At 45.7% G+C, this 8,054-nt stretch overlaps 1 long non-coding RNA gene across 1 annotated transcript in view; it reads right to left on the bottom strand.

The window, feature by feature from the left end:
* The window catches only part of LOC133370780 (uncharacterized), a 27,533-nt gene extending 20,307 nt beyond the window's left edge, over window positions 1-7,226 (bottom strand). The window contains exon 1 of the long non-coding RNA XR_009759202.1: window positions 7,119-7,226. This is a non-coding gene — a long non-coding RNA (uncharacterized LOC133370780). The remainder of the gene's footprint in view (window positions 1-7,118) is intronic.
* Between the last annotated feature and the right edge of the window lie 828 nt (window positions 7,227-8,054).

The following is an 8,054-nucleotide window of genomic DNA, read 5'->3' as shown; positions in this document are numbered from 1 at the left end:
TGCTAAATAAATACTTGCATACATGCACACAATGGACCTCAGCTTTCTGGGCCTCAGGAAAAATGGTGGAGCCAGGCACAACACACACACATTTTTAAATGTTTTAATCAACAGTTTGTGCAAGTTTGGTATATTGGAAAACTTGTATCTCAAAATAAAGTAAAGAACCCTACCTTTACACACAGGTAAACAAATATCTTCATACATGTCCAAAATGGACCTCAGGTTTCCAGAACTCAGGAGGGCAGGGAAGTGCTCACTGAGGGGAGGGTACAACAACACACAGTGCGAATATGTCCGATCAAGCACTGCCCACTAGTGTGGACAGGAAACACTAAGACAGAGTTAAAGTGCTAGGGTTGCCAGGTCAGAAGCATCCCAAACTCTGAGATTTCAGGGGTGGATCCTAATGATGTCATAGGGGTGGGCCCTAGTGATGTCATTAAGCATCAACCACAGTTGCTTGGAGCATATCACTCAAACAAAAAAAATTCTCTGATTGGAAATGAAGATACAAAGCTACATGAGGGTGTTTCCAGGTCCAGCTGAAGTGATGGGATCATTCCTTCTCACCTGCTTAGAGATCCTGGCCAAGGAACATTTAATCTAGTCTACTTGCTTCTGGAAAAAGGGCTGAAGTGCCCTCAGGCCAGGCCAGTCATCAGAAGGCTGTTGTAGGAAGAAAGTCTTGTGTTGTGGAGATGTTAGATGGGAGCACTCAGGAGTAAAGATGGATGCCCCTGAAGGCTGCAGCTCTAAACAGCTTTAAGGGACTAAGTCCCATAGAACTCAACAGGACTTATTTCTTGGTAGATATTGTTAGGATTGTGCTGTTGGTAAGTCCTGACTAGCGATCCTCTGCAATTATATCCATATGAAAGCAGGATTGGCAACCCCCTGCCTGGAATGCCCTGCCAACCTTTTAACGTGGCTGCTCCAAACTTCTTTACAGATTTGACCCATCACTGCAGAGACAGATTAAGAATTAAGAAGATTATCTACTGTTTCCTGCCTACTCTGTGGGCTGCTATAAACTCACTTTGATAGCCAACCCAATTCCAGTGAGTAATAATTGACAGAGAGAAAAAATACACATGGTTTTGTCTACCTTCACAGGCAGTAGATTGGGAACAACAGCAATTGAAGCCACCCTTCCCAGTATGTGAATTCTCTTTTACCACTATTGGGCAAGAAACAAACCACCATGCAAATAACAAGGTGCATCATCAGTGGGTTTAAGGGGGTTGAGCTGACCACATGGAACCAATGTTGTTGCTTCTGTGGATATAAGGGAGTAAGGTCAGAGGTAAATGAAATGCAGATAGAAAAAGAAAACAAAAGACAGTGATGATTTCCTAAATGTAATACCATACCAACCACAACAAGAATCCTATGAGTAAGACAGAAAACTCACCATCCCATAACCAGTCAGTTGTAAAAAAATCCTGTCAGCCAATCAGCCAAGGTCACAGAAATCCCCATGCAACACAACCTGACCCCAGGGCTGCAGTTAGTGCAGAATGCTGCAGCACGATCGCTGACATAAGTGAGATCCTATCAGCACATAATACCTCTGCTCTGAAATCTGCACTGGTTGCTAGTTGGCTACCAGGCCAAGTTCAAGGTGTGCTTTCCATGTTACGGGTTCCACATAGTATATGTTCTGCTCATGTAAGAAATCAATCCTTTAGTGTGGCAGTAGCTTCACTTTGGAACTCCCTGTCTATTTCCATTAGGCAGACGCCTTCAGTGTACTCATTTTGGCACCTGCTAAGCCTACCCAGGCATGTGGAAGTGATTATGTTTTTTTCTGTTTTTAACTTAGTGTTGGTTTTATTATTTTGAATGTTTTTAAATATCTGTCTATTGTTTTAATTCCTTCTATAAACTGCTTTGAGTATTAAAGCAGTATATAAATGTTGTATATATATATTTATATTTATATAAATATAAATAAATTTCTGAGTCACTGTGGCCCTTGGGTCTCTTTCCTCTTTTATACTGAGGCCATTTGGTACCATCTAGCTCAGTACTGATAACATGCACTAGCATTGGCTCTCCAGGATTCCAGAAAATAGTCTCTTCCAGAGATTGAAATTTGGACTTTTGCATGCAAAGCTTGTGCCCTACCACTGAGCTACAGCCCTGTTTTAAAAAGTATATTTTAAAATTGTTCTTTTCAATTCACTAATGAGTGCATAGCATACTAGGGCAGATCTACATAATACATTTAAAGCACATAAATCTCACCACAGAATCCTGGGAACTGTAGTTTGTTAAGGGTTGTGGGAACGATAACTGTGAGGGTGAAACTACACTTCCCAGAAATCACTGGGGGAAGTCATATGCTTTATATGTGGGTTGATGATGCTTTAAATGTGTTATGTGGATCTCCATTACTTCATGAATTTTGCCTGCATATAGATCATTTTAATTAAATTTTAAAATGTAAATAAGGTACAAAGTTTACTGTGTGACCATGGACTATGCACCATCTCTGAGCCTAATCTGCTGCTCAGGGTGACAACAACAGAGGGGGACCATGACCACTCCAAGGTGCAATCCTGTGTATGCTTACTCAGAAGCAAGTCCCAATGTATTCAATGGGGCTTACTCAGACAGGGAAGCATGCACAGGACTGCAATTCAATGATAAGGAATTTCACTCACCCAGTCCAAAATTCAGAATCATGCCACGTTAAGCTGTTTTGCAACAGTTTTATATGTGTTTTATGGTTATTGGGTTTTAAATGGTTTTATTTCTTGTGAGCTGCCTTGGTTTCCAACTCTACCCCATAGGGTTGTTGGAAAGACTCCATATAAACACAAACACTGGAGATGTAAAAATACATACACCCCATATAATAGTTTATTGTCAACATCAATTGGCCATTGCAGAACATTAAAAAAATATATTAGTTTCCTGTCAAATAAAAGTAGTGACACCTAAGTAAGCCCTGCCTAACTGCTTAAAAAAATGGACTGGAAGGGGAGAGAAAGATTTACAACAATCCTTTTCAATGTTCACTCAAAAGTCCCATTGATTTTCAGCACTATCCTAACCACATCTACTCAAAAGTAAGTCCTACTAAATTCAGTGGGGTTACCTCCCATGTAAACTCCCAGAAAAGCTTCATATTGGGAAGGTTTTCAAAACAGGTTATGAATAAGACAAATAAACTGCCCTCTTCCACTAAAATTTAAACTTGCTCGACTCCTTAATTAGGAAAGTATAACACTGCAGCATGAAATGTATAATATGCCATTTGTGCAAGTAATTAAAAAACCCTGCATGTACACTTTTATGCCTACCAAGATCCTGCTGTGATCTGTTGTAGTGCAATCCTATGTATGTATGTATTTATTTGTTTTATTATTTTATTTATACCCTTTCCTTCCTTCCTGCAGTAGCCCAGGGCGGCAAACAGAAACACTAAAAACACTTTAAAACATCATAAAAAGACCTTAAAATACATTAAAACAAAACAACGTTAAAAACATTAAAAACATCTTTTAAAAAGGGTTAAAGATATTAAAAGGCATATTAAAAGTAATTCTAACACAGACACAGACTGGGATAGGTCTCAACTTAAAAGGCTTGTTGGAAGAGGAAAGTCTTCAAAAGGTGCCGAAAAGATAGCAGAGATTGTGTCTGCCTAATATTTAAGGGGAGGGAATTCCACAGGGTAGGTGCCGCCACACTAAAGGTCCATTTCCTATGATGTGCAGAACGGACCTCCTAATAAGATGGTATCTGCAGGAGGCCCTCACCTACAGAGCTCAGTGATCAACTGGGTATATAAGGGGTAAGACGGTCTTTCATGTATCCTAGTCCCGAGCTGTATAGGGCTTTGTACACCAGAACTAGAACCTTGAACTTGGCCTGGTAGCAAATGGGCAGCCAGTGCAGTTCTTTCAGCAGCAGGGTGACATGTTGGCAATACCCTGCCCCAGTGAGCAGTCTCGCTGCTGCATTTTGCACCAGCTGCAGCTTCCGGACCAACCTCAAGGGCAGCCCCACATAGAGCGCATTACAGTAATCCAGCCTAGAGGTTACCAGTTCGTGGACAACAGTGGTCAAGCTATCCCGGTCCAGAAACGGCTGCAGCTGTCTTATTAGCCAAAGCTGGTAAAAGGCACTCCTAGCCACAGAGGTCACCTGGGCCTCTAGTGACAAAGATGGATCCAGGAGCACCCCTAGACTACGGACTTGCTCTTTCAGAGGGAGTTCAACCCCATCCAAATTATCCGAACTCGGGAACCACCAACCCACAGCGCCTCCATCTTGCTAGGATTCAGACTCAGTTTATTGGCCCTCATCCAGCCCACCACTGAGTCCAAGCACCGGTCCAGGGTGATTCAGATGTTACAGAGAAATAGAGCTGGGTGTCGTCAACATGCTGCTGACACCTTGCCCCAAATCTCCTGATGACTGCTCCCAAGGGCTTCATATAGATGTTAAACAGCATGGGGGACAAGATGGTACCTTGAGGCACCCCACAGCACAACTGCCAAGGGGCCAAAAGACAGTCACCCAATGCTATTATCTGAGAGCGACCTTGGAGATAGGATCAGAACCACTGTAAAACAGTTCCTCCAATACCCATCTCACCAAGTTGGCCCAGAAGGATACCATGGTCAATGGTATCAAAAGCTGTTGAAAGATCAAGTAAGAATAACAGGGGTGCACTCCCCCTGTACTTCTTCCAATAAAGGTCATCCATCAGGGTGACCAAGGCCGATTCAGTCCCATAACCAGGCCTGAACCTAGACTGAGATGGATCAAGATAATCTGTTTCATTCAAGAGTACTTGCAATTGCTGCGCCACAACCCTCTCAATCACCTTCCTTAAAAAGGGGGTATTTGCAACCGGTCAGTAGTTGTCATAAATTAATGAGTCCAGGGTGGGCTTTTTCAGGAGTGGTCGGATCACCACCTCCTTCAAGGCGCCCGGAACCACTCCCTCCCGCAATGATGCGTTGACCACACTCTGGATCCACTCGGTCAAACCCTCTCGGCAAGCTTTAATAAGCCAAGAAGGGCAAGGGTCGAGAGGACATGCTGCTGGCCACATCATCGCAAGCACCTTGTCCATTTATCAGGCCGCATCAGCTGAAACCGTTCCCAAGAAGTTGCAGCAAACTTTGCTGGACACCTCATTGGGGACTACAGTAGATGTGGAGGGGGCATCAAGATTGCTATGGAGGCGAGCAACTTTACCCTGAAAGTGCCTAGCAAACAATTCACAGTGGGCCTCCGAAGGGTCTAAAACTCCATTTCCTGAAGTTGATGTCAACAGACTCCTGACAATACAGAAAATCTCCACCGGACGGCTACTTGAGAATGCGATGGAGGCAGAGAAGTGGGCCTTCTTCGCCACCCTCACCGCCACACAGTAGGCACAGTTATGTTTTACTTGTGCTTGATCAGCCTCACAGCACGTCTTTTGCCACTTGCACTCTAGCCGTCATCCAGCCTGTTTCATTGCCCTTAGCTCACTGGTGTACCAAGGTGCAGACCGGGCTCCACAATGCCAGAGAGGGTGCTCGGGGGCAACCATGTCAAGAACCCGACACTCCTCACTGTTCCACAATGTGACCAGGGCTTCAACAGGGTCACCTGCTCTGTCTACTGGGAACTCCCCCAGGGCATTCAGGAATCCAGTGGATTCCATTAGGCTTCGGGGGCAGACCATCTTAATCTGTCCACCATCCCTGCAGGGAAGGATCGGAGCCATAAGTCTGAACTTCACCAGGAAGTGATCTGACCATGACAATGGGGTGACATCCACCACCCTATCTCCAGACCACCCCTTCCTCCATCTGGAGCAAAAACCAAGTTGAGGGTGTGTCCTGCCCTATGTGTCAGGCCAGTGACAACTTGAGACAACCCCATGGTCGTCATGGAGGCCATGAAGTCCTGAGCCGGAACACTAGAGGCAGCCTCAGCATGGACACTTAAGTCACCCAACACTATCTTTCTGGGCTCCTCCAACACCACAGCCGAGACAGCCTCCGCCAGCTCAGTCAGAGAAGCTGCTGGGCAGCAGGGTGGATGGTACACCAGCAGCAACCCTAGTTTACTGTCTCCACGGCCCAAGACCAGGTGCAGGCCTTCACAGCCAGCTCCAAGACAGAGTGGTTTCCTGTTGATAGAGATGGAAGTTCTGTAGACCACAGCAACCCCACCATCCCTGTAGCCTGTGCTGGTGTTGCACTGAGTATCCAGGTGGGCAAAGCTGGGTCAGATCAACTCCTCCCAGCTCACCCACCCAGGTCTCAGTAATGCACACCAAATCGGTACCTTCATCCACAATCAAATCATGGATGAGAGTGGTCTTATTGTGTACCGATCTGGCGTTAAACAACAACACACACAGGCCAGTGGGCACAGCAGATGAGCAACACAGAACCCATCCATGAGAGGAACGGCAGCAAGGAACAAGGCGCAGATAGCCTTGCCTTCGTCTTCTATGGTAGTTTCCATCTACCCATGATCACTGAAATTGGGGTGGCATTACCCATGTTCCTCCATACTAAGACTCCTCCTAAACAGCTGATATGGACCCAACACAAACCCACCAACAAAGCCTGCCGGAGCCAATTATCCCAGAAGGCCTCTGCGAGAATTGGGAACAGTCATACCCATTCAAACTTTTTCACACAGGGCCCATCTACTCCCCCTCCTGTCTCACACCCAGGGAGGGCCAGCCTTCTGCCAGTTACAGACTCTCACTTTTGAAGGCATCTGGCGACTTTCTCCTACCATTCAATTGACTGCATAGGCTCTCCCCCTGTGCAGGAACTACAAATGCACCACACGCCCTCCCCACCACCAATCTCCTCTAGATTGGTTTAACAGAAAATTAAAACAAACAAAAAAGAAAGGTAATAGAAGGGGGGTAGTGCCCTCACCCTTGGGACTCCCTAAGGGTCAAGCCCCTTTGGTGTCACCCCTTCGGTGGCAACCCCACCGGCAGCAAACCCACCACCCAAGGGCAGCTGGGCTTTTATGCCTCCTGATCCAGCCAGCAGCTGATGCAAGAGGCTGCGAGATTAACTGCAGCCTCTCTCTGGAGCCAGGATCAGGCAGGGGGTCCTAGTCCTTGCAGCACTTACCAGGGTCTTCAGCTGGCTTGAGAGACAGCACCCCAAAGGAGCGAGCAGCAAGCACCCAGATGCTCAGATATTCACTCCCAGGGCAGGTCTTCTTCAGTCCCCTAGTGCTGCAGCTGTTCCCAAGGACCCCAAGGGCAGCTGGGCTTTTATGCCTCCTGACCCAGCCAACAGCTGATGCAAGAGGCTGCAAGATTAACTGCAGCCTCTCTCTGGAGCCAGGGTCAGTCAGGGAGTCCCAGTCCTTGCAGCACTTACCAGGGGCTTCAGCTGTCTTCAGAGACAGCATCCCAAAGGAGCAAGCAGCAAGCACCCAGATGCTCAGATACTCACTCCCAGGGCAGGTCAAAGTACTTTTTATGCTGCTGAAAGCTATATATTTACTGAATTCCTGATGTGAGATAAGCAGGAAAAGGAAACTGTGAGTTTAGCTATTGCCAACAAATCTTGTCAATCACAACCCTGACTTCACTTATTGGCTAAAAACATGAATGGGCAGGGATTAGAGCAGCCGGTAGTAACAGAAGTTGCCATGGGAGGGCCCTGACATTTTGGTTTATATCTTTTGAACAGACCACCTAGCAACTTAGTTTTTTTAAAATGAAAGCTGAGTCCAGAGATTAACATGAGTCACCTGGACACCTGGAGAGGACCCAAAAAAACTGAAGTCTCCAGGCAAAAACCAGACACCTGGCAGCCCTAAAAAGTGCCCATGTGTGGATGAACATACATAAAAACACACCCAGAAAAACTGTCTGTGCAACCCAATGTGCATTAACACTTGGTTGTGTACACAGTCTTAATATATTGTGTTATTAGATTCCATTTATTTACTGCTTCATTTGAGGTTTTGGAAGAACATAACATTGTTCCTGACTGCTCTCATAGTTCACAAATTAATCTGTGTGCTTGATGTGCTTCCAAGTTCTGGCATATAAT

This window comes from Rhineura floridana, chromosome 1, assembly GCF_030035675.1.
Source record: "Rhineura floridana isolate rRhiFlo1 chromosome 1, rRhiFlo1.hap2, whole genome shotgun sequence".
Taxonomy (NCBI): domain Eukaryota; kingdom Metazoa; phylum Chordata; class Lepidosauria; order Squamata; family Rhineuridae; genus Rhineura; species Rhineura floridana.
Note: the sequence above shows the minus strand (reverse complement) of the source record. Positions and strands in the feature narration are given on the sequence as shown.